A 25,875-nucleotide genomic window follows, 5' to 3' on the forward strand; every position below is an offset into this window, starting at 1 on the left:
TCACTTATTTATAAACTCTTTTTATAAATCCTAACTTAAAGATAAGGTATAATTAAATTGATAATATTTAGTTAATGTGTCTTATGTAAAAACAGTATAAATATGTTAAAAGGTCACAAGTTGTTCTAATTTGAAAATTGCATTTGGATAAACTATAAAATGTAACTAGTTTTGAACGAAAAAATTGAGTGATTACAATTAAAAAATTAAAATTATTGCTAGCCGAATTTTAGCTACTAGTCTTTAACAGAAATAATATTTTAATTTACTAAGTTTGTTTAATATTAAAGTACAACAAGCTGCTTTTAATATCCATCAAAGTATACAGTTTTTAATTTTCATATGTTTATTATAAATTTTAGGTTAATCTTGTTTCGTCAAAACTAATAAACAATATGAAATGGAAGTCTTTAAAAGAATTTTAAAACTAAAATGTAATACTGATATTGAAACTTATCCTGATACACTCTCGAAAATTAAAATATCACATTTAGATTCTTAATTTTATAATTATTATTTTACTTTGAGTTAAATTACTTAACTAAGTTTCACTGCCTTGATTATATTCCTAACGTTCTAACACATTTTTCTAAAATTAAATTTTCAGAAGTAGTTTTAAATACATTTGAATTCCAAGCTTTTTGTACTATTTTTACACTCTAATAATCTTCTAAAAATCTAATATTGTTGAAGATTAATTAATTAATAGACACATCTTATTAAATGTTTTTTATGAATTGATAAACTGAATAAAAATGTTTAATGTTTATGATATATAAATATAAATAAATATAGAGTAAAAGTGAAAATTTTGAATATTTAATAAAGTTAAAATTTTACAAAAACAATAAGAGAATTACTTTCAAATAAAATTTGAGATACGTAAGGAAAAAATTACTAAAATCTTTGTTTGGTGTTTATGAAAGGTTTTTAAATAAAGTTACAGAGATGTAGGAGTAAAAACAAGATAGTTTTTGTAAACTGTCAGTTGTGTAAGTTGTTAATAAACAAATATTTTTAAATAAACAAAATATCAGTGAACATCATGCTCGTATAGCTTTAAAATACTTTTAAAATTTAAGCACTTTGTAGGGTATACATATTAAGGGGTTCTATAGAACAACAAAGTATGTACAACTTTTTTGTTGTGAAAACTATTTATGTTTTTGTTTGTTAAGGGTCCTCAATAAAATGTATTAACAACAAAAAAAATGTAATGTATGTCTACACTGGTATAGTTATCTACATTGGTTAACTTAAGATTAGAACTTTATGATAATTGTTGATTTATTTAATTAATTAAAAAAACTATATCTATAAGTAATTACTTACAAAGAAGTTAAATACTTATGTTAGATCTATAAGTTACAACTCAAAAACTATGCAACAAAGTTTTACGAAAATAGTTAATTAATTATAAAAATTAACTAAAAACTCATAGCTAGTTTAAACTATTGAAGTTGCTTAATGTTATCTTTATTTTTCTTATAAATTTTCCTCCCTGAAAAATAAAAACCATACTAATTTTATGGAAAATAATTATTTTATTGATAAGTTAATTTATAGAATTTGTTAATAATAAAAGTTTATTTAAAATTAATGTTTATTAAACACCTTCGACATTTGACCTTCATAAAACTTTTTTTCTAGGCTAAAAATTCAAATGGAGAAAAACTTAAACAAAGTGTTTTTCTTGGATAAGTGTATACTTTTGTGATTTTAACCTTCAGAAACTAAAAAAATTCAATAAAATTTACAATTGAGGATGTTGTTTACGTGTTAACTGTTTGTATTCTAAAGTGAAAAATTTAAACAGAAAACTGAAATTTTAATAAGTTTTAGTTGCAAAACTACTTTGTTTCATTAAATAATATTGTTAAAAATTTTTATATTTTTATCTGAACTTGACTCGTAAGTCTCACGATACAATTTATCATTCAAGTTTTCAAAATAAATTTAAATCGAAAGATATTGCGTCTTCTGTCATAAATTTTAGCTCTCGAACAGAATTATAATATAACAGAATAATTACATTAAACGGTTAAATATATTTTTGATCATTTATCTTAGTATATGGAATTATGTGTTGGTATCATCATGATCAAAACTACGTTCTACAATAGTCCTTAGATGATAGTGGTTTTCAAAAGTATTTCTTTAATGGTATAAAACCATCAACTTGTACACCATAAACGATTTGCGATTGCTTTAAATTTTGCAAAAATAAATACCAATTAACAAAAAACTATAATGAACTAAATTTTTAGTATTAGCTGAATTAACGTTTGACAGCTTTTAAAAAATAAACTATTTTTTCTAATTCTTTAAATTAATTTAGTATCATACACTATTTTTTGACATCTTATGTATCAAAATGTCTTAGTAAAAGCATTTAAAACTAGTTAAACTTTTTATCTATATTAGTTTTTTAAAGCACTTTATCTATTAAACATAAAAAAAAATTAATTGGTAGAGATTGACTTAATCTTTAAATTAAACTTTTAGTAGTGGATATGTTTGTAAATGAATCTCATTTTAAGATATTTTTATAATTTTATGATGAAATAATGAGATCTAAAAAAATTACAATCTTCAAGCATTAAATATTAACTTTGAACGGATTTTTAATAAAACTCCGTATGTTGTTAAACGTCATAAAATTTTCAAGAAAACAAATAAACAAAATAAATTTTAAAAAAAGTATGGGTTGGCAACGTTTTAAGTTCAACAATGTTAAAACAACAAAAAAGCGCTCTAAACAATTTGTCTTACGACCTGATCCATAAAAAAACCTTTCGGTTATCGAGTTGTAGGACAAAAGGTTCGTAGGAAGAAAGTTTAAACAAGTGTTATGTGAGCTGTTTGGTTTCGTAACGTTATACTACAGTAAAAAAAATATTTTATAAAGAAATTATGTAATAAAACAGTCTTCAAATATGCATCTATATGTACTTAAACCGTACTTTATTACTTTGGAAATGTATTTAGTCAGCAAAAATACAAACTGTTAATCGAATCTAATTTTATTTGATTTGCACCTTAAAAATTTTACTTTTTATAAATTTAAAAATACATAGTAGGCAAGGTTTTACTGTTAGCGGGTTGGTTCCGGCCGCTTATTTTAAGTATGCTTTTCAAAAAAAACAAGTCTAAGTTAAAACAGTAAATCTATACATTTTTATTAACAAACTAGTTTTATTTTTCTAGGTTTATTTCTAATTTAAGTCTAAACTTTAGTCAGCTGAGACTAGGTTTGTAAAAAGGTAAAAAATTTTAAAAAAAGTTTGAATTGTATATAAATTGTAAATTTAAACTAAAACATTAAGTACTTTCTAATCTTTTTTATTTTGTATGTTTGTGTTATTCTGCAAACTTTTAAAATACATTTTACCCTGCTTGGGTCTCTGTTCAATTAAAGTTTTAAAGATATACAAAAGCATTATCATTAGCATCAAAAAACTTAGATTTGTTCTGTTTTTTACAGAAAATATAAGTGGAAAATTTTAATCTTGTGAAAACTGTACATACTTCTAAATTTGAAAAAAGATGTACAAGTTTTTAATTGTACTATTTTATTTGAAAATTTTTAAATATTTTCAATTTAAAAGTCGAGAAACAAAAAAGAAAGCTTGAGAAATATTAAATGCAAAAAAAGTAGCTTGCAAAACTAAAAAACAAAATGGTTTAATAACAACAAAAAATCAACGCAAACGTCAGATAAGCATATTTTTAAGTTTATTAGTTCAAACTACGAAGTTCAACTTTATAATTAAATTAATTGCTCAAATTATTAAGTTTACTAAGCTAAACCACAATCATTAAGTGCTTGCTTGAAAAACTGAGTTATAAACAGATTAAATTATGTTTTAACTGATTTCATAAAAAATCGTAGTTCGACTATAAATATGTTTGTCAATAAATTGATATAAACAAAAAAGACAAAATATACATTACAAATTATTACAGACTATTGTATTTAGAATAACTTATTGAGTGAATAGATATATAGATTGAAAAGTAAACTGTAATTTTTTTTGCATTATTTTGTTAAGTTTATAAGATACAAACTTATAAATTTAACAAAATAAGGCAAAACAACTAAGAGTTTATTTTTTAATTTATATTATATAATTAAGACAAATAACAATATTAAATACAAAATTAGCACTAACGATATGAAATCTTAAAAAAAAAACAAAAAAATTCGTTGTGAATTTTTGAATTTTATAATTTTACATTTTAACTATAGTTGTTACAATTAAATATGGCTAACAAATTAATTAAAAAATGTTATTTATCTTCACTGCTTGCTATAAGTTTATTTTGTAAATACTTGGTTGGTATTTATACTAAATAATACATTACTATTACATCATACTGCTATTCACGCTACTTAAACGTGAAGCTTTCTTAAGAACTTGTGCAACAGATTACTGCTAATAAAAATCTTTTAAACAAAATTATGACTAGTATATATGTTACAACTGAGATTTAAAAGGAAACTTTAAAACATCAGTCTGAAAATTTTTAACGATTAGTAAGTATACAAAATTTTTTTATCAACGACTTTTTAGATAATAATTTATAATATTAAAACTATTATTTAAATTATAAACTTTACTATATTAAATAAAACAAATTAGCTCTAAACTATCATTCTTATCTTAATTTTTTATCAATTGTTTAGACACGTTTAATATTTTAAGTTAAATTATATTTTTAATTTTTAAAATTTTATAAGTTTTTTATTTATTATTTAATAAAATACTTTCAAAAACTTTCAAAAACTAATTACTTTCAAAGGTTAAAATATAATTTAGTACTATATTGCAAGGATCAAGAGCTCTTTTAAAATGTTTGGCATTGTGTATTTTTCTATATAAAAAATGTATTTGTGCGGAAATTGTAAGTAAAGCAAGTAAAATTTTTTTTTTAATTTTTTAGCTTACTAACAGATTGTAGAAGTTCAATAAATACTAAACAAAAGGTTTTATTAACCAAAATAAAAAGTTATTTTACTTAAACTGTTCAATGATAATTAAAAAACAGTTTTATAAGATGTTTTTAAAAAAGGTCGGCAAATTTTTTCTGTAATGCTTCTTTCTTTTTAAAACTTTTATTTTAAAGATTCTTGTCAGTTTTTTTTTCAATATAGTTTCTGATGATTTGAAAGTATATATTTGTATATATATTGAAGGAGTGTCAGATTTTTTATGTTTTAAAATAAGTCGATTTTTAATAGAATTCTATGAAAATGTATTTATTTTTGTATTTCATAATTTTTTCTTAAAATATCTGTTTTTCACTCTAAAATAAAACAAAAAAACGCTTTTATGCTGAAGCAGATGTTTAAATAGTTTTTATTGAATAGCCAAATTTCGATTTTTAAAGAAGTTGAAGTTTAAACTCAGTGAAAAACGTTTATAAGTTTTGCGAAAACTGGCATATCTTTTAGTTCATATTTATTTATTTTGTTTAATTGCGCTAAAATCTTGGCTTTTTACCTACAATAAAAAAAGATAAATTCAAATTTACATTTGCTATTTCTAGTTGATCGCTAAATTTGTAAGGACATTATATCAGAATATAAATTGATATATACAGGGTTTCTCAAACTCATTTACTAAATCGTCTTCTTTTCAGAAATTTGAAAAATAATCGCCCCCACCGATTTTAAAAAGTAGTTTTTCTCTTGAGTACAAACTTTTTAGCCAAAAAAATTGTGTTCGAGTTGTAATTTAGTCTGGTATTTCTTATACACGCACTTTTGGGCTGTGTTCAAAGTAGTTTATAGGGCTTGAGAAAATAAGTTACTGTTGTTTTCTTATAAGCTCAGTAAAGTGTATTAAAATACTCAAATATTAAAAAGCCTTGTGTAATCATTAATCAATCCTGTTTAAAAATAAATTGTTTTAAAACTAATAAAACTTTTAGGGTAGTGGTGGACAACTTTTGTAGTCAGCAATTCGTATTTACTAAAAAATATTTTCTTGTTTTAACTGGTTAAAAAATTTTATTACGGGCTGCATAATTTAAAAAAATATCATATAGAAAACTAAAAAACTTGAGCATAATTGTAATAAAATGATTTACTATTATTGTGATCTAGGAAATACTAAAGTAACTGAAAACCAAATTGAAAGTGTATTTCAAAATCATAAGCATCAAAAAACTAAATTTTGTTTATTTTGCACAACTAGTTTCAAGTTACTTGGCGTGTAGAAGTTTGATTGGATCTGGACCGTAAGTTACCCATCTGAAATCTTAACTGAAACTTGACACTATAACTATCTCTCATTTAACGAATTCCGGACATTTAGAGTGAATACTAAGTAACTTATTTAAGCCCCTAAAAATAATTAATTTTTTTTATAGATAGGCATATTCTAAAATTAAATAAAAGAGATTAAAAGATTATTAAAGAATGAACCTATTTTTTTAAACCTAATAAAGTAGATATTTAAAAACATTATTGCTGATCCAGTTTTAGGAAGTTTGACCGACTGGTTGATTATCTCACATTAAAATTGGGTTTATCAATAGCTTCTATTAATGCAGTAAAATTATTAATTTCAATGCTGAGATATATTATAAGCAAGTTAGTTGTATAATTAAGAATTTAATTCTAAACTTTTTATACTATATGTTTTGTAGTAGAATACCATTAAATAGTATTTGACTTAAAATAACCTTTAGGAAACTAAACCTTAATTTCAACATTTTTTTTCTTCATTTAAATTCAAGAGAAAATCAAATTTTTTACAGTTAATTCTGTAAACAGAAAGTGATCAATTAAAAAATTCCTTTAGTTGTGTTAAAACTTTCTTTTGTAACTGTAGCAGTCTTTTTGATTGCTTATTTAATACTGTTTAATTATATTTTTTCTTTAGTTATTAGCCTATAATAATTTACCAGAATAAAATAGTGAAAAACTAAAAGCTAGTGTTGAACTATTAAAATAAACAACATATACTAATTGCTAATATATTAAAAAATAAGATAAAACATAAAACAGTTGTAATAATAGTTTAGAATTATTTCATATATAGATTTTTTAACAGTAATAAATGAAGTAAGAAAATAAATTTGAGTTTAATAATTTTATAAATGAAAAATTTGAAGTCATTTTAAATAGAGACATCAAATCTATACTCTTTTAAAACCAAAAATGATTTTGAAATAAAAAATTTAATGTTTATCAAGGTTTTTTTATTTATACAGATTAAACAAGTAATAACAATATTATGTCAAATAAATTTCTTTCAAAAAAATACTTTAACCACTATGCTCTAAAAACTTTTAGTGTAATGTAAATCGACAAATATAAACTACAAAATTAACCAGGTGAAAAAAAACCTATTAACATATTTAAAACATTAAACATTTTATAAATACAGTAGACTTCCTCTTCAATTCGCACTTTGAACAAAATAAAAAAGTGTGAACTCAAAAGTTATTACCATTTTTTTACAAAATGATAAATTTAAATATGTTATATGAAATAACGTTATGAAACACATGAAATCAACTAAAACAAAACAAACATTCATAAAAAAAAGATCTATATAAGCTATCAAATATTGTGTATTTTTTGTTTTAATAATACTTAGTTAGTAATAGACTTAATTTAAGTTAAATTTAAGAAAGTATAAGTTTGCACTTTTTTTGGGTAAAAAGTGCAAACTCAAGAGGAAGTCTATCATAATTGATATTTATTAGGCATTATGCAAACCTGTTATAGAATAAATAACTTAAAAGAAATATCAATATAAAAAGACTGCTTAAATACAATACAAACCAGGTTAAACAAGAACTGTTTTAAAAGATCAAATAAATAAAAAAACTTTCATAAAATAATGTCTGCTACTGAATTCTAATATAATGCGAAAGATGAGGTTCATGAATGCTTGCAAGTTTTTCTAATCTGATTCTAAATCAGTCAAATAAAGCCTCAAGTCACCTCCTTTACAAATATCTAGATTAGATATTTTGCTATAGATGTTGATAACTAAACTGAAAGCTTTCTCAACAACATAGCTAGAAGGATAAACTATACACTACAATCTAAATTCCTCTCAAATAATTTGATACTTTTGCCTTAGTTTTTGTTGAGTCCAAAAGCTTTTATTTCGATCTTTGGAAAAAATTACTTTAAGTTCAAGGTCAGTTTGTAAGTCGGAGAAGATTTCCTGTGGGTCGTTTACTTTAAAAAGATCTGCCACGAAGGAATCCATATTTTTATCTATATGATAGCTTTTTTGTTTCAAATCGAAATTTTACTATTCATTATGTTGAAATTGTTAAAAATTCCAGATTAAAAAATTTTTTTGCCTAAACTGTCAAATTCCAGGTTTTTCTAGGTAAATTGGCAACCCTGTATAGTTTTATTTCTTAGTCTAACTTAATGACTTTTCAAAAAACAATTTGAAATATCATGAGGTGATAGTTAATATAGAAAACATAGATTTTTACAAACCATTTATGATCCTAAATAACATATATGAAAGTTTAAAAAATAGTGAAAAGAATTCCGATCGTCTATGATCTATAAAAGTGTTGAACAAGAAAATATATAATTGAAAATATGTAATAAATTTAGAATATAATGTACAAAACAGTGCAAAAGTATCTCAATACGTGTAAAAATGCGTTTACAGGTTTTATTTGTGTCTACTAGCACATTACTTTGTACTATTTTAATATCTTTTAAGGTACAAATAGAAAACTTCTATAACAAAATAGCTTTTAAAAACTTTAAAAGTTCTGTTTTGATAATTACATTTGTATGTATTTTGTTATTATGATTTTCTTAATTAGATTGTTTTCAATATAAATAACGTTTGAGTTTTGGTCCTATAATCACTTTTTTTAGAGCTCGATGTTTATAAATTGTAGTTGCTATTTAACCTGTTTAAGTAGAGTAAGTAAAAGTGTTTTAATTAATACGAGAAATAAAAGTTTTTTACACACATTTCAAAAATTTTTTTTTCAAAATTGAATTATTATACTCTGACTTAAGTTTTTGTATAAGTAGTTAAGGTGTTCACAAGTGTTACTAGCTCTTTTATATTTTGAAATAACAGATAAAAAAACAAACTTTTTTTTTTTACTTTTTGATTCAACTTTATTTTTTACTTTAGAAACTTTAGAAATTAACTATAAACTGTTTTGCTAGTTAAATTTCCTTCTAAATAGTAATAAATCACAACTTTACTTTTGACACAAAATTAGATACATTAACTTATTATATAAAAAAGCTAAAAAGCTCTATTTACATTTAATAAATTTAACTGTGTTAAAGTGTTATTTTTACTAACCTAATGTTTGAACATTGCTAATAAAAAGCATAGAAAATCATCAGTTTTCTAAATAGACAGTTTTAATGAAATAAAACTTATTTAGTTTTACTTGTATTACTAGTTATTTTTTATACAATTTAAATTTAAAACTTCTTCATGGGCATAATTGTAAACTTTATGGTGATTTTTATCATGTATAGGCATACGCAAGTGTTAAACGTTATCAAATAAACATATCAATCAACCTCAAGACAAAGGTTAGTTAAATGTGTTAAAACTTAGTATATTGTCGTAGAAAACTGAACTATTAAAAAGTTATTTTATACTTTGCATAATAAATCGAACAACCTAGTAATACATATAAGTTTTGTATTATACTTTGTAATACAGTAACCTCTCGCTTATTTACGCACATTGTGTCCACAGAAAAAGTGCGTAAAGATATGAGAGATCGTAAAGAAACGAGAGGTACCAAATATACTCACTATAATGGCTGTTTTTTAATAATGCTTCTAGTTAAAAGCAGACTGTGCCTTTTCCCTTTTTTAACTATTTGTTTACTTTATTTATAAATATTAAAACAACAGATAAAACTATACATATATTAAAAAAAAAGGATTTGAATTTCTATAAAATAATAATACGAGTAAAAATAATTTTACTATTTTAATATTAAGTATTCTATATGTGACATTTATTTACTTAACAAATTCATCTATTTATTCTACTTAGCAAATTCAATTTATATTTAAGCATTTCTTTACAATTCTAAAATGGTGTTTATTGATATATAAGGCAAGACTGATATATTATTTCTTTGTGTTTTCTTCTTTGATTTAATCTCTTATTGTTAACAAAATTTCTGATATACTGAGGTATAACTAAATGTTTATCAATTAGTCAAGGAACATAAATTTACAAAGTCTAAAGATATAGAGAGGTGTGTTAGCATTCAAAAACATATTTTAATTTAAAAATATACATTAAACCTAATTTGTGCAATATTAAAAAAAAAAAAAATATTTTCTGAATTTTATAGAATTCTGAAATGCGTAACTAAACGAGAGTGCGTAACGTCACGAGTGCGTAAAGATCCGAGAGGTTACTGTACAAGCTTTTTATAAAAATAATTGTTAACAATTCTTGTTATGTAGAATAAGTTTGAGATATTATATAAAGTTTTTTCAACCGTTTGAAAAATTACAGAGCTTAATAGATGAGGCTTAGGTAGTTTAGAAATTAATATTAATGGGTTATTGTTGTATAAATTTAGTACAAGACATTTAAACAGACGCAACTTAAGATCAAATTTGTATGAAAGCTGTTTAAAGTTAAAATCAAGCAAAATCATTTCGAAGAGTTTTCATTAGATACACTTAATATTTAATTTATGATTTATTAATGAAACCTACAAATTTGACTACATTTTACTTATTAGATAGAATTTGCTTTTAAATCAACATCATATCAATCTGTTTATATTTTGTAAAAGGTTTCAAAACAATTTTAAGAAGAATTATAAACATACTATTAGCTGTTTATTCAAAAACGTATGTTACGATTATTATAATGAAGTTCGTGGTTAGTAATTAGGACTAAAATAGTAAATTATCAAATATAATTTATGAAAGATATTACCGAAGTAAAACTCAAAAATTTATCTTCTAAGAAAATTCAATAGCAGTTTCATTTTGTACTGTTTTAGAACGTTTTATCAAAAACCAAAATATGTTTTAAAACTTCTAGTTGAAAAGAGCTTTTTATGTTTAAAAAACATAAGTCTAAAGCTTAAAGTTAAAAAAACTCCTTTAAAAAATCTTCAACAAAATTGTTATCAAAAAAATTATATCTAGAGTTAAATATAACTTACTGTAATAACTATTTTTTAGATTACCAAGTTTATATAGAGCGAACTTTAAACAAAAAAATTTAATGTTTACAATTTTAAGTATTTTCAGTTGAATAGAAGTTTTTAAATGTTGAATGTATTAAAACATCAATAATTGTTCACAAATTTTGTGTTAAAGAAAAGCATTTTTATAACTAGGTAAATGATTATTTACTGTAGAAAATATTTAGTATTAATATATTTTAAAGCACATTTTGGTGGCTCATTTTATAATGATTTTACGGCAAAATTTTAAATACAGGACTAAAATATTTTTTTATACCAGAGTGTAAATTTTGTAAAGTAGTTCTTTTAGCACAAATTAGAGTTTGTAGTGCTAAAAGAACTACAAGCTAGTAATAAAAAGTTAAAAAGAATAAACCTTGCTCTCTGCATAAACTTAAAAAAACAAATCATTTATACCCAAAAACATATCAACAAGTGATAGTAAAAAAAAATAAAACAAAAAGCCAAAACATAAAAATAAGAATAAAAGCTTTTCGTTAATTTTTATAATAAATAAAAACTATTTTAATTGAAATCAAATTTTTGTTATAAAAAAAGTTTGTTGTTAGACTACCTAAAATTTATTTTATTATTAGTTATAAAAAAGTTACTGGATTTTTTTTTGTTTTTAAAAGTATTTAATTTTATTTTAACTATATAAAACAACTATACTTTATCATAAACTCGTGTTTTAAAACGTTGAAATTGAACTTTGTTTTTACCTGTACATTAATTTAAACGAAATTACAAAAATTTAAGATAAAACATTTAAAAAAACACATTTTTCTATCGTTTATTTAATTCGTTTTTTTATATTTTATCTTAATAGTTTATAAATGTAATACTTTTTTTCCTCATTTGCTAAAAACTAAACATTCCATAAATAATTTATCAAAACAACTATCTGAACCATAAATAGCTAATCAAAGTGTTTGTACTAATATTGTTCATAAAAGTACATATTATATTTTTATTTCACACAATTAGGTTTTTTACAAAATATAGTCTAGTAGTAGCAATATTTCGAAAGCTGAGATGTATACTAAGCAGAATTGTACTACAATCGGTAATAATCTCCGAGATAGAGTATTAAGTTTTTATACACAACAATTTTACAGCACAAACAGATGTTACACAAAGACGGTACTAGATTTCATTTAAACGGGGATTTCTCTTAACTAGAACTAACTGAAATTAATTAAAGATAAAATTTACGTGCGGTGTTGTCTAGTTTTTATTAAATGTTCAATCCAAAGTTCCTTAAACTGTTTCTGTTTCAAAATAAGTTTATAAAAAAAAAAATATTTGTTAAAAACTTACATAATTTATAGCTCTCTAACAAAATAAGTTCATGAAAACCAAACTTTGCGCAGAAATCATTTTTTTTAAAATAAATGTATATATAAAGTTATATATTTTAGTCTTATAAATGTTACTTTTAAACTAAAATCAATTTTAGAACTATGCTTCTTTGTGTGAATATATTGTTTATTGAATTACAGATAAGCGCTCGTAAAGTTAGGTTTTTAGACTTTTCTTTTATCTTTTTTTCTTAAAAAACCTTTCGGTTATCGAGTCGTACACCACATGCTTTTACAATTTCCTTGAAAATAAAACAATCAATAAAATGAATGATTGAAAAATAAATTTAAATGAAAATAACTAAATTGTGTTTTTATTAAAGAAAGTTTTGTTTATATTGTACCCAAAAACTTGTGTAATAAAACAAAAACTAAAATACAGTATGTACCTAAAACTAATAAAACTACTAGCTTATAATAAGAATAAACAAAGAAGTAAAGAACATTTAAAAACTTAAGATATTAACTAAAATGTAATTTATAAAACGAGATAAAAAATACTAATAGCAGACAATAAAATACTTGAAAAATAGGTCACAAATTTTTTAAATAAGGTAAAATTGTAAAAAGCTGATATAAATATATCTGATATGTTTTGATTTTAAAAGCTTCTTTGAATGCAACAGAGTTTTTACAAAAGAAATCTTGTTTTAAGACTAGTAAACAAAATAGGAGATGCTTTGTTATTTGCTTGTTAACTAGAATTAGTACAAAATTATCGAATATTTAAATTCAGTTGTTATTCAAGAAGTTTTTTCATCTATAATGTTGTTTTAAAAGTTCAAATTCTTTTTACTTTTTTACTTATACTTTCTTATATAAAAGATAGCTGTCAAATTTGCACAAGCGTACAAAATTACACGAGAGGATAAAAAATTGCACGAGTGCACAAAATTGCAGGAAGATACTTTTTTACGAAGACAATTTTGCACGAGCAGACAATCCGCACAGAGACATTTTTACACGGATTGAATTTTTTTTCGTGATTTTTTTATTATTATCACTGTTACCCCTAACCCTGACCCTCGGTCGGTAGCTTTATTTTAACTTTCTTTGTTTTCATAAAATATTTTTTTTTAGTTATATTTTATTTTTACTATCACTGTTACCCCTAACTCTTACCCTTGGTCAGTAATTTTTTTTGTTTTTCATTAATTCATCATTTAGTTTTTATTTCTATTTTATTTATTTATTTTTTTTGTTTTTTTTTTTTTACTCTCATGCAAAGTTGTCTACGTGCAAACTTGTGTACTCGTGCAATTTTGTTCTCGTGCATTTTAGTCCCCTCGTGCAATTTCGAACCGTACCCTAATGTAGAAGTTTCTGTTTGAAATTTATTGCAAATTTGATAAGATTAATCGCTTTTTCAAAAGTTTTGAATAAAACATACTTTTTCAAGTTTAAGTAGGTTGTGTAAACATCTCACAAACATATATTATATATAAGTATAAACAAAACATTTAAAGTTGTAATTTACTCGAATCAATGTGATTAAAAATATTATAAAAGGATAGTAGTTTTTGTTAAAAAAGTCCAATTTATTACAACAAAAACAACACTTCAATAGAAGGTTTTATATAAAAAACAAATTTGACTACAAAAATTTTTAAGATTTTTATTTAACTGGACTGTAAGAATTACGACAATAACCCATAACGACTCTATTTTATTCTGTTTGATTTCATCTGTAAATAAATGACTGTTTAATCGTTTTAAGGCGATCTAATGTTTAAATTTAGAACTTAATTGCTTTGTTGTTTACGTTTTTACGCTTGAAAAATCAGGTCATTATCTTCGCAATTAATCAGGAAAAAAGAAGTTTGTTTGAGTACTGTAGTCCTTTTATTTTTTGTTGTATTTAAAATATTTAACTAAGAGAATCATTTACCAAAAGCAATGGTTTAGTGTTTTGTTATATTATTATATGTAAAGCCAACTGCGACAATAACTTGAGTCGTTTTTTTTTTTTTTCAGTATTAATTTTTCTTTTAGTTTGCGTATTTTTACTAAAGTCTAAAGATTGAATATGTTGCAATCTATAAAGTTAAGCTAGGACATACTAACTACTAGATTTAGAAAAACTTATGAGTAGCAAAAATTTGTATTTGTAGAATTATTTTTGAGTAAACTAGAATTTTTGTTATGCGTTTGATTTATTAGCTACCTATATTTTTGAACTTTTACTTTTAACTATTTTAACTCTTAGAAGTTAATACTGGTTTTTGTTCAATTATTTCAGAAAATTTTAACTAATATTCAAGTGATAGAATTTTACATACTGATATAATCTCTTTTATATGCGATTAAGTGAGTACATTTTAAAAGTACAAGCAACTTGTTAACTAATATCAATAGAAAATAATCGTTTTAGTTTATTTATTAAAAGCTCGTATAACAAACAGTTATGTTACTCTACTTTAAAATATCATACTTGCTTGTGAATAAAACGTTTATTCTAAGTGTTAAGTCATTAAAACATTTTATCGTAAAAGCATAAGCATAATAGTTTAAAAATTAATCATTTAAGTTAAACTCTAGAAGCTTTGAATTATTTATGTGGATTTACTATCTAATTATTTTATATTTTTATAAATATCAATTAACTTAAACATAACACAGTTTTAAAGCTGTTAAAGTTATTCACTATTGGGAAAAAACCGCTATAAAACATAATTTTAAAACTTTACTATACCAGAAGAACTTTTTTTATATAAAATTTGGAAAAAAGGAATAAGATATAGGAAAAGGATAGAAAAGGATGGCTTTAAAAGTAGCTCTAATATTGTTAGCTTCTTCATTTTTACTGTTTAGCAAAGGTTGGTTGTTACAAAAAAATTAATGTTAATTGTTTGATGAATTAAAATTACATTTTGTATTTAACTGCACTGTAAGAATTACGACAATAACCCATAAGACTCTATTTTATTCCATTTAACTAAATCTTTAAATAAAGGACTGTTTAATCGTTTTAAAGCGATCTAATATTTAACTTTAGGACTTAATTGCATCGTTGTTTACGTTTTTACGCTTGGAAAATCAGGTCATTATCTTCGCAATTAATCAGGAAAAAAGAATTTTGTTTGAGTACTCTAGTCCTTTTTTTTTTCTTGTTGTATTGAAATTTTTAACTAAGAGAACCATTTACCAAAAGCAATGCTTTAGTATTTTATATATTATTATATGTAAAGCCAACTGCGACAATAACTTGAGTCGTTTCTTTATTTTTTAGTTTCAGATGTTTTAATTTTTTTTTAATTAAGTCTAAAACTTAAGTGTGTTGTATTTTAGGAAGTTAAGCTAGGACATACTAAATACTAGATTTAGTATAACTTATAAATAGCAGTTGATGTAAAAAAACTTACATTTGTAGAAATATTTTTGAGTAAATTATATTTTTTATGTTGCGTTTGGTTTATTAGCTACTTATAATTTTGAACTTTTACTCTTTAAACTCCCAGAAGTTAATAATGGTTTTTGTTCAATAATTTCATCAAATTTATAATTTCACATACTAATAGAATCTATTTTATATGCAATTAAGTGACTACAAGCAGCTTGTTAATTGATATCAAAAAATATACTTTTTATCTTACTCATTCAAAATTTTGTTGACAAACATACATGCTTTAATATTTAGAATTATTATACTTGCTTATGAATAAAGCATTTAATCTTTAGACTTTATTAGAACATTAATGCATTAGCATGATAGTTTAAAAGTTGTTCATTCTAAGTTAAATTCTCGAAGCTTAGAACTTATTATATGTTTTTTGTACCTAATTATTCATTAGTTTCTTTATTTTCAAATAAATAAAAAATAAAAAATAATTTTAGCTTTGTTAAAGTTATTTACTATTGAGAAAAACCCTGTTCAAAACATAATAAAAACATTTTGCTATACCATACGAGCTTTCTTCATATAAACATTGGAAAGAAAGAATAACATATAGAAAAAGGATATAAAAGGATGGCTTTAAAAATAGCTCTCATATTGTTAGCTTCTACATTATTCCTGTTTAGCAAATGTAGGTTGTTACATAGGTTGTTATAAAATTAGTAACATTTGATAAATTTAGATAGAAACATAAACTAATACTAAAGAGTTGAAAATAAATAAAAATAACATTTTCTAAAATTTTATGACTCTTATTTTATGGTTTTTTTTAATTCAGTTTTTTAAAACAAACTTGTCTGTAGAAATTACGTTTAATTTAAAAAACGTATACAATTGTTTGTAAATGATTTTTTTACTCTTTATTTGCTAAGAATAAAAAACTTTACTGTATTACTCATATATATTTTCTAGTCTTTATTTTCTAGAACTAAATTTGAAAAAATTATAAGTATAAAAGATAAAATCTTAAATGCTTACAATTACAATAAACATCCACAAAAGTATTTTATTACTGATTTTTTTTTCAGTAATTTAACGTCAAACCAAGCTTTATCGTAAATGGTTTTAAAAATCACTCTATTACAGAACTAATAAACAAATTTCCTACTGTTATTTTGCATTTTAATAATAATTGGGTCAACGTTCACAAAATTTGTTTAAATTAAGAAAAAAATTTAAGTATACTCGAAATCGGTTTGCATCATTAACTTTAAGTTAAAGACAAGTTTTTTACATTTAAACCAATTAAACATACAATTAATTTATACCAATTAAACATACATTATACCATATCTTTTTTTTAATAGATATGTAATTAGCTAATAGTTTATTTAAAGTTTTCTGTCAGTTCATCGTTAAAGTTTATTTTATTGTTTCTGTTGCTGTTATAACATTCAATACAACTAATATTATGATTCAGTAATTTCAGTTTTTAAAGTAGAGGCTGAAACTGAAATCCAAAACACATTGAGTTTAGAAGAAAAAGCTATAAGTGATAATAATAATAAGAATTTTGATACAGATGGTGAAACAGTAAAAAAGAATTTTCCTACTCAATGTAAGTTTTATTCATTTTAAGTAATGTAAATAACAAGAAACGTCAGTATATTCTAAGGAAGTTAAGTTAGTTTTTAAACCCAACAAACACTACTTTCAATGTATTACGTACAGAATACTTCAACTCAATATCCGTATAAAGTTTTAGGCTTTCACCTTTTTATTTTTTAATTTAATTTTTTTTTAATATAACAAATAACTCTTGCATATATAAATTACTGATAATCTTTTGAACCTTTCTACAATTTAGATGTGAACAAAAAGAATTGCGGGAAAACTTGTACAAAGAATCAACATTGTTTTGTTCATAATATCGACACTGTAGAAAGCTTCACATGCGTAGAACCTTATGAAGTTTCCATAGTTGGTAAGTACGTGTTTGTTACCTACATGACTTTTTAAGTTTACAATTACTACAAAACAAACACTTTTTAAATACACTAGTCTTTCTCTTAATTACCAAATTTTAATACAAGAGCTCGAAATTGCGTTTTTGTGTCCAAATTTTTACCAAATAACTGCTGGTCTTTTTTTACTAACAAGCTGTACGTTTATAACAGCAATGTTTTTTCAGAAAACTATTTTTTAATATTAGTCGGTGACTTGGGTATTTTTTCAAAGATTTGTTACAAAATAAAAAAAATGTTTGTTTACTCGAATGTATAATGGGTTTTACATAGGTAAGATACTTTTTGTATACTTTACCGATTTTATTTTTGCAGACGAAAGTGAAGCTATGAAAATTGAGGCCTGTGGAGAATGCATTCGTAATGGAAATGACTGCATAGTAACTAAATATGATTTTGGACATGAATTCGATTTGAAATATGCTACGTTTGAGTGCGGTGTGGGTAAAAACAATAAATCACTTGGCGTTGTTCTACTGTTGTGCCTTTTCCACTTATGTATGATTATGTATTATATGTATTTTTAATGTGTATAAATAAGAATTACTAAATTAAATTGCATTTGTAAATTATAAACAAGTTTACTAAAAATACCATTCAACATGAACTTACAAGAAAGTTTAAATATTTGTTTATTTGAGTTTTTTTCGTATATTTAAGTTGAAGTAAGAAATTCTAAGTTGTACAAATGTTTAGAATGATTTTTTTAATTTAAAAAGATAACACATATAACCTTGTGTATTGTGAAAATTATCGGAAGACTTCTTTACTAAAGTTTTAATTTAAAGTTTACTTGATTTAGTCTTGTGTTGTTTTAAATGTTTTATTAAAATTGTAAATTCAAAAAAACTTTTAAAAATATGACTTTAAGTCTTTTTTACACATTTTTCTATTTTCTTTAAATATTTTATTCATGCACTTAACAACTGTATATACACGTTTAATTTTTTAACTAAATAAAATTTTTAAAGCTTGAAAATTCTTTTTTACGTTTTACTTTATGACTTTTCAGCTCATCTAAAACGAAACAATGTAAAAATAAAAAAGTGATTGACTGTTGCTCATAAATTTAATAAACACTTTTAATTAAATTTATGTTTTTGTCTATTTAAATGTTTTACAAGTTGATTTTTATCCAAAGTCTGTAATTTAAGTTGTAAATAAATATCTTGCCAACAAATTATCGATTGTGTGTGGTACTTGAATCAAGTTTGATTCATTTAGCTCACTCAATTAATGATTGTTGTAAAAACTATCATTAACTGGTTGTAAAATGTGCTTGTTTTATTTGACAAGACGGGTAATTAGTTTAGTTACTTAACGTAAAACTTGTATTTTAATGATTATTACCAACTAATCTATTGTTAGTTTATATCATTATAGTTTGATAACTTAAATAAACAAAACTAACAAAAAATATACCAGATATAAAATGCATATTATAACAAAACTTTTTTTTTAATTACTTAAATATAAGTTTTGTTTAGTTTTTAATAACCTATTGTTTAGTGAAATAACTAAAATTAATTATAAATTATATAGTTTAGTATGTAAATGCAACTTAGCTGGATAATACCTGTAGTTAAATTTTTTATTATACTTTTCTAATATATAAAAACTTTATACAAAAAGGTTTACGTTTTGAATTTTATAACTTTAAAGAGGCACACTTATTAAAAGTTAAATTAAACGACAAATCAATAATTTAAACATTCAAAAAACTACTAAAAGTATAAAAATTTCAAATACTTTGGAGCAAAATAATTTTTAAATTTTCTAAAGTAAATGTAAAATTAATAAAAAAGCTATAAATGTTTTAAGCTCAATTTAAATATAAAAAAAAATAGTTTTTGTTATTTAAAGACAATTTTCAAATTCAAATTTAAGAAAATTTTTAAAAAATAGTTTTATACTACAGAATTTACTTTATTAAGTTTGGTTTTGTTAAACTTAATAAATTAATTTTCAGCAGTATAGTTTGTGTTTTTAATTGTTTTCAAAATGTACCTATTTTTAGTTTTTTTTGTGTATTTGTTCTTTTTACAGTAAGTTCGGTTTTAATCTAGAAATATTTTTTTTTAAATCTCATTTAAAAACTAGTTCAAAAATAGAATAAATAAAATTAAAACTATTTTTATAACTATTCTTAATGTTCAGTACCAAAACTTAAAACTGTGACATAAGATCTGAACATTTAAACTGTTTAGAAAGTTTTCTATTTATCTGACAAAACTATAACTTAATATATCTACACTAAAATGTTCTTTAGCTGCACAACAAAGTCTAATTATTTTTTCATTTAAATCATTATTTTGTAGAAAAGAAAAATTTAAGTAATTCATCTTTATTTCAACAAAGTAAATATATAAAAACTATAACTAAACACTACTAAAACTTAATAAGTTCAAAAATCATTAAGCTACATAAAGCATTCTACCTAGATCAAAAATAATCAAATTAATTATCACTTAAAAATTATCAAAAACATTCTAACTATATCCTGATGTTAGTAGTTTTTGGAAAAATTATGTTTTATTTCTCTAAATAAAAATCGTATTTATGATGAATTTTAAATTCTTTTTATATTTTCTCCAGCGTTAATTATCCAATTAAACTTTAAAATATATGCAGTTATCCTTAACAAATCGTTCACAAAAATAAAATGTGTAATTGAATAATCAAACTTACCAATCACTGTTTGAATTAAGCAAGCTAGTTAAAACTATTTTAAGTTTTTTGGTCGGCTTAACACTAAATAATTGTATTTTTTAAATAGTGTCCTTTATTTTATGTATGATAATTTTAAAATGTGTAATAAAAATTTAGATAAACACACTTAAGCATATTGTGTCAAAAATCCGCTAGAGTTGTATTTTAAGCTTCTTGCTTTATTTAGCTATATGACGTAATAAGTCAACTGATCACGTCACATTTAATTCTTAATCACTTTATAATAGGTTCATCGCAAGATATTAAACTAAAAAGTTCTACTGAGGTATAACAGACTTCGTTTATTTAGTCATTTTCATATCAAATATAATCTACTTACTTTAGTAGTTTTATCAGATGATATCTTAAATAAAAGGTTGTTAACAGTGGAATTTATACCTTTATTTACTTAATTCAGCTTTGAAAATCTCTCTAAGTTTTTGGGTTGTTTGCCTTTTTAAAAACTGTTATAAAGTAACGTTTTTTATAAAGTAAACAATGAAAAATTAGCTAATTTGGATACCAATCAGTTTTAATTAGAACTTAAACTTCTATGAAGATAATAATTAGTTTTTGTATATAGTTCTAGCTAGTTCTGTTTATGTTTTTTCTATAAAGAATGCAGTGTCAAAAGTTTATTCTTTGCAGATTATCAATCTATATACATTAAAGAGTTTAATATGGTTTATAAATACTTGCTAAACCAATAGTAAAATTGAAAAAAAGCTAAAGATTTTACTTATTGCTATTTGAAACAACTGCAGTTGATCGTATTAATTTTTGTTTGTTTTAACAAGTAACAATACTTTACAATGTTTAACATTTTAAAACTAAAAACAGCATTATTCATAAACAACTTTGACGTTGTAAAGTTTAAAAAAAAATGTAAATTACGTATTTACGTAATCTACAGTAAGTTGAGATTACAAATTGTTTGAAATTCTTTCAGGTAATTAGCATCATTAAAGCTGTTGCTAGTTGTACTTTAATGATCAAATAAAAACAATTTTATTATAAAGAACAAAAAAACAAAACAATTTTAAGTTAAGTGTGATAAAAGTATCAAAAATACTAAACACTTTGAAATTGTATAAAATGTATTTACCATGAACTTCTAATGATTATTATACAGCTAATAAACTTCCGATAAATATTAAAACTTTCCAAAGGTTGTAAGTTTATTTATAAAACTTAGCTGATATTTTTAATTAAATACATCCGACACAAGATTTATAAAAATACTTCTTAAATCAAGTTCACTTTAGTTTTACTTTTAATACAAACAAAATTTTAACGTGTTTGCAGCTGCATTTAATTAAAATAAATATTTTTATCGTATGATACTTAAAAGTTCTATTTTAAATTGCTGATTTTATAGTTCCTTTGGGTTTAAAAAACAATTTAAGTTTATTGCAGCTGTTTTACTTTGGTTTTACTTTTTTTTTTAAACATTAAGTAGTATAAATATAAGAAGCTTCATCAAAAATTTATTGTAATTTAAAACTATAAAACTAAGTCTTTAGACGATTAAATACCTTTAGAGTTTACTAGTTACAAAAATATAATGCACAATATGTTTTCAACAGTTACAACAATATTGTTAATAAATATCAATTAAATAATACAAATAAAACAAAATGTGATGATATTAACTTTTACAACTAATTTTTTAACTATAAGCTCTTTAGAACTAAATAATGTAATGCTATTTGTTATTCATTAAAAAACTTATTATAATTTATCATATACGTTTTCTCAAAAAAAAACTAAACATCAAAAGTTTTTTTTTAAAGCTTTTGTATAATATTTTACTTGCTCGTAAAATAAAAGTATATAAATCATCAATATACAAGTAGAATAATTTAGTGCTAAGGAAAACATTACTTATAAAAAGTTATTTTTTAGTATTATAAAACTGTTATTAAGTTTATTCTAATTGCATAAAAGTTTAGCTTTATTTTTGAACTTTGTTTAAAATACTTTTTGACTAAATAACTTAAAAGTTTCAAACAATTGTTCATTGAATTTTTTATTGCTATACTAATTTAGTAAACATTTTGTTGTAGATATGGTTTCGTATGTTTTTTTTTCTAGTTGAAGTCTAAAAATAAAGTTTAAGTTTTCAGATATATTCATAAAGAAATATCGATAATTTATTTAAAAAAAATTTTAGTAGATAATTATTCTTATAAGTTTAGAGCAGAATATGTTTTTACAGATTTGTAAAAAAATAAATAGTATGAGAAAACATACCATCGTTCTACTTTGAATTGTCTTATTGTTCCTTACTGCTGGTAAGTGATTTATTTTAAATTACTTAGATCAACGCAAAAGTTTTTGCTTTTAGCACTTTATGTTGTTTCAAACTTTCGCTAATTGTATATTTATCATTTACTTTGTACTTTGTAAGATTCATTGCATTGTATAGACTTTTATTCAATTAGATTTGTATTTGAAATTCAAAACAAAACCGCTATTAAAATGCATTATCTCATACAAACAGTCTAAAATAGCTTTTTTCTAAATAACTTGTTCATTTTAAACGATATAAACAGGATAATTTATTCAAGATTTTTTTTTGCAAAATAAGTTTCACCCTAGAAGGGATTTTAATTTACAATTTAAATCTTTTTCAAGTAGAAAGATTTATATTTGAATAAGATTTAAATTGTAACTGAAGATCCCTTAAAGGATTAAACTTATTCTGCAAAAAATCTTGAACAATTAATCTCGTAATGATTGTCTCCTAATTTTTTAATAAGTTGAGAACTTTTTTTTTATTTAGAATCTCAAATATAAATCTAAACAATGTATGCTTGTTTACTATTACATTGTTTATTATATAAATCAATTAAAAATGAAGCTCATAAAAAACTTGCTTGTGGGATTAAATTTGTAATTTCACACATTAAATCATTTAATAATTGTTATCTTTGATTTGGTAATTTTATAAAACTAGCTCTAGTACTTTTAAGATGATTGAAAAGTACTTAAAAAACTACAAATGACAGTAATTTATTCGGTTCACGCTAACTTTTAAAAACACCAAGAAAACAACTTATTTATACAGAATGCTTACAGTTCATTTGTTTTTACAGCTCAAAATTTTCATCCTAACATGGAAAGGTGTTTTGAATACAATTGTGGGGTGTTCTATGGAGCCTCTGGTGGTTGTGGGGTCCCTCTTGGTAACCCCGATGATGTAAAAGTTTGCTACGAAATTATCCAAATACTGAAAGGTTTGTTCATTTACTTCTACTCACTTATACTAAAGTAAATTACACGTTTTAACAGCTTTTAAAACTTATTAAAAATATTGTATTTTTACACCCATTTTTGCTTTAAATAATAACATTTAAACCCATTTTGTAACCCCTTATAACTTTTGCACTTAAACTTTTCATACGAAAAAATAAAAATATCAAAATGTTCTGTAATAAAATTTAGTACCTAGCATAGAACTATTTTGCTACTAACACTTTTTTCAACTTATTTTAAGTAAGTAGATTAACTGTTTTACAATTGTCAGAATTTAATGTATTTATATATAATTTGTTTTAATATTCAGGCAAGGAAATAGTACAAAAAAAGTTATACTTTTAAAATATAAAAGCCAAGCACTTTTGTTTTTAAATTACTTAAAAGAAAAAAATATATATTTTAGAAAACTGTATCAAAATAAATGCTCGAAAAGTTTATTATACAAAATTCTTTCAAACTTGCTTTGTTAACAGTTACTAAAACTTTCATTATAAACATATATTTAAAAAAATAATAATTTTAGAAATTTGCAAACAACAAGGAATTGAATGTAACGAAGGAGAGAATTGCTTGCTTCTTTTCGTAGACAATTCCCACTATCATTTTTGCTCGAAACCTGAACATGTCAAGATAGCCGAAAGTAATTTTAAAACTTATTAAAACTAGAAGTGTATAAATAAAACAGAAACACTTAAAATTAAAAACAAATTTCAAATGATGTAAAACTCGTCCAATATAATTTAACTTTATATAAAAGTTATTCAAAAGCTACATCAATATTTTTTCATTTGTTGTATTTGTTTTTTAAATCTTTGCACATGTAGTTTAATTAAAAGTCGACTGTGCAAACACTCCTTCAGCCGTGTTTTAGTAGTTCGTGGGCTAAAGTGTGAATAAACTGTGTTGGGCTAAAAGTAAATAATCTCTGAGAGCTTACTATTTCAACAACAAATTGAACTCAATGCAAAAATTTTTAACAAATAAACATTTGTGGCAATTAACATTGATTTCATCACAGATAGAACTTATTAAACAAAGCGTTACAATATAAAATTATTTAATCTATTATTGTATAAATTAAATACGCCTTTTTTAAATAGTATTTCATGGTTTTTCCTTAAGAAATTATTTTTTACTTTTAAAGACATAAATTTTTTTATTGACATAAATCTTTCAAAATTTCTCGTGCTAACTAGCATTACCTCTTTTGTTAATGGCTTTAAAAAATTTAGTTAAAACTCTAAACGCGCTATAGAATCTTAGCTATCTAGCTACTAAAGCTTTAAATAAATAAAGAAAAAAAATTACAATTTTTAATTGCGGGTCCACCTTGTGTTAGTTGTATTAAAACTTTAATAATATTTTTTAGCTATCAGTGAACTACAACTGTGTTTAATTTCTGATTAAATTTAATACATTTTGATTTTTTAATCCTTTAAATTTTGTTTCTTCTGCCTTTTAAAACTTAAAACAAAATATTTTAAAACTAACTTTACACTTGAAAACAAATTTAAGAACATTTACCAATTAAAACATTTTAACAGTTTTGTTTTTATATATTCAATTTCTAAACTCTAATTTATAAGTTTTAAAGCTCTTTTCTATTGTTAACTAAACTAATATAAATACTAATAATTTTCTGATGATTTATTTTGACATGACAAAACTTTAAGAAATTATTGATTTATCTTTTTCCTCATATACAAACTCGTAAGTACAAGCAAATGTTCAGAAAAAGCCATATATATTTAAAAGAGTTGTTAAACTAAAAAAAAGTTTTAAAATTTAACAACCGTTTTCATTCATCAAAACTAACTTAGATTTCGCGAATTTTTATAACAGAAACAAATAAATTGTTTACTTGTTTAAAAACTTAAGCTTTCTACCTACTAACTATATTTAGACATAGTTTAGTGTCGTTAGCTTGCGCTCGCTTAAAAACTAAAGTTAAATATTTGAGTTGCAAGTCTAAAAAAAGTAAATGCTTGAAAAT

Source organism: Thalia democratica, chromosome 3, assembly GCF_965202585.1.
Source record: "Thalia democratica chromosome 3, ktThaDemo2.hap1.1, whole genome shotgun sequence".
In the NCBI taxonomy this organism is placed as follows: domain Eukaryota; kingdom Metazoa; phylum Chordata; class Thaliacea; order Salpida; family Salpidae; genus Thalia; species Thalia democratica.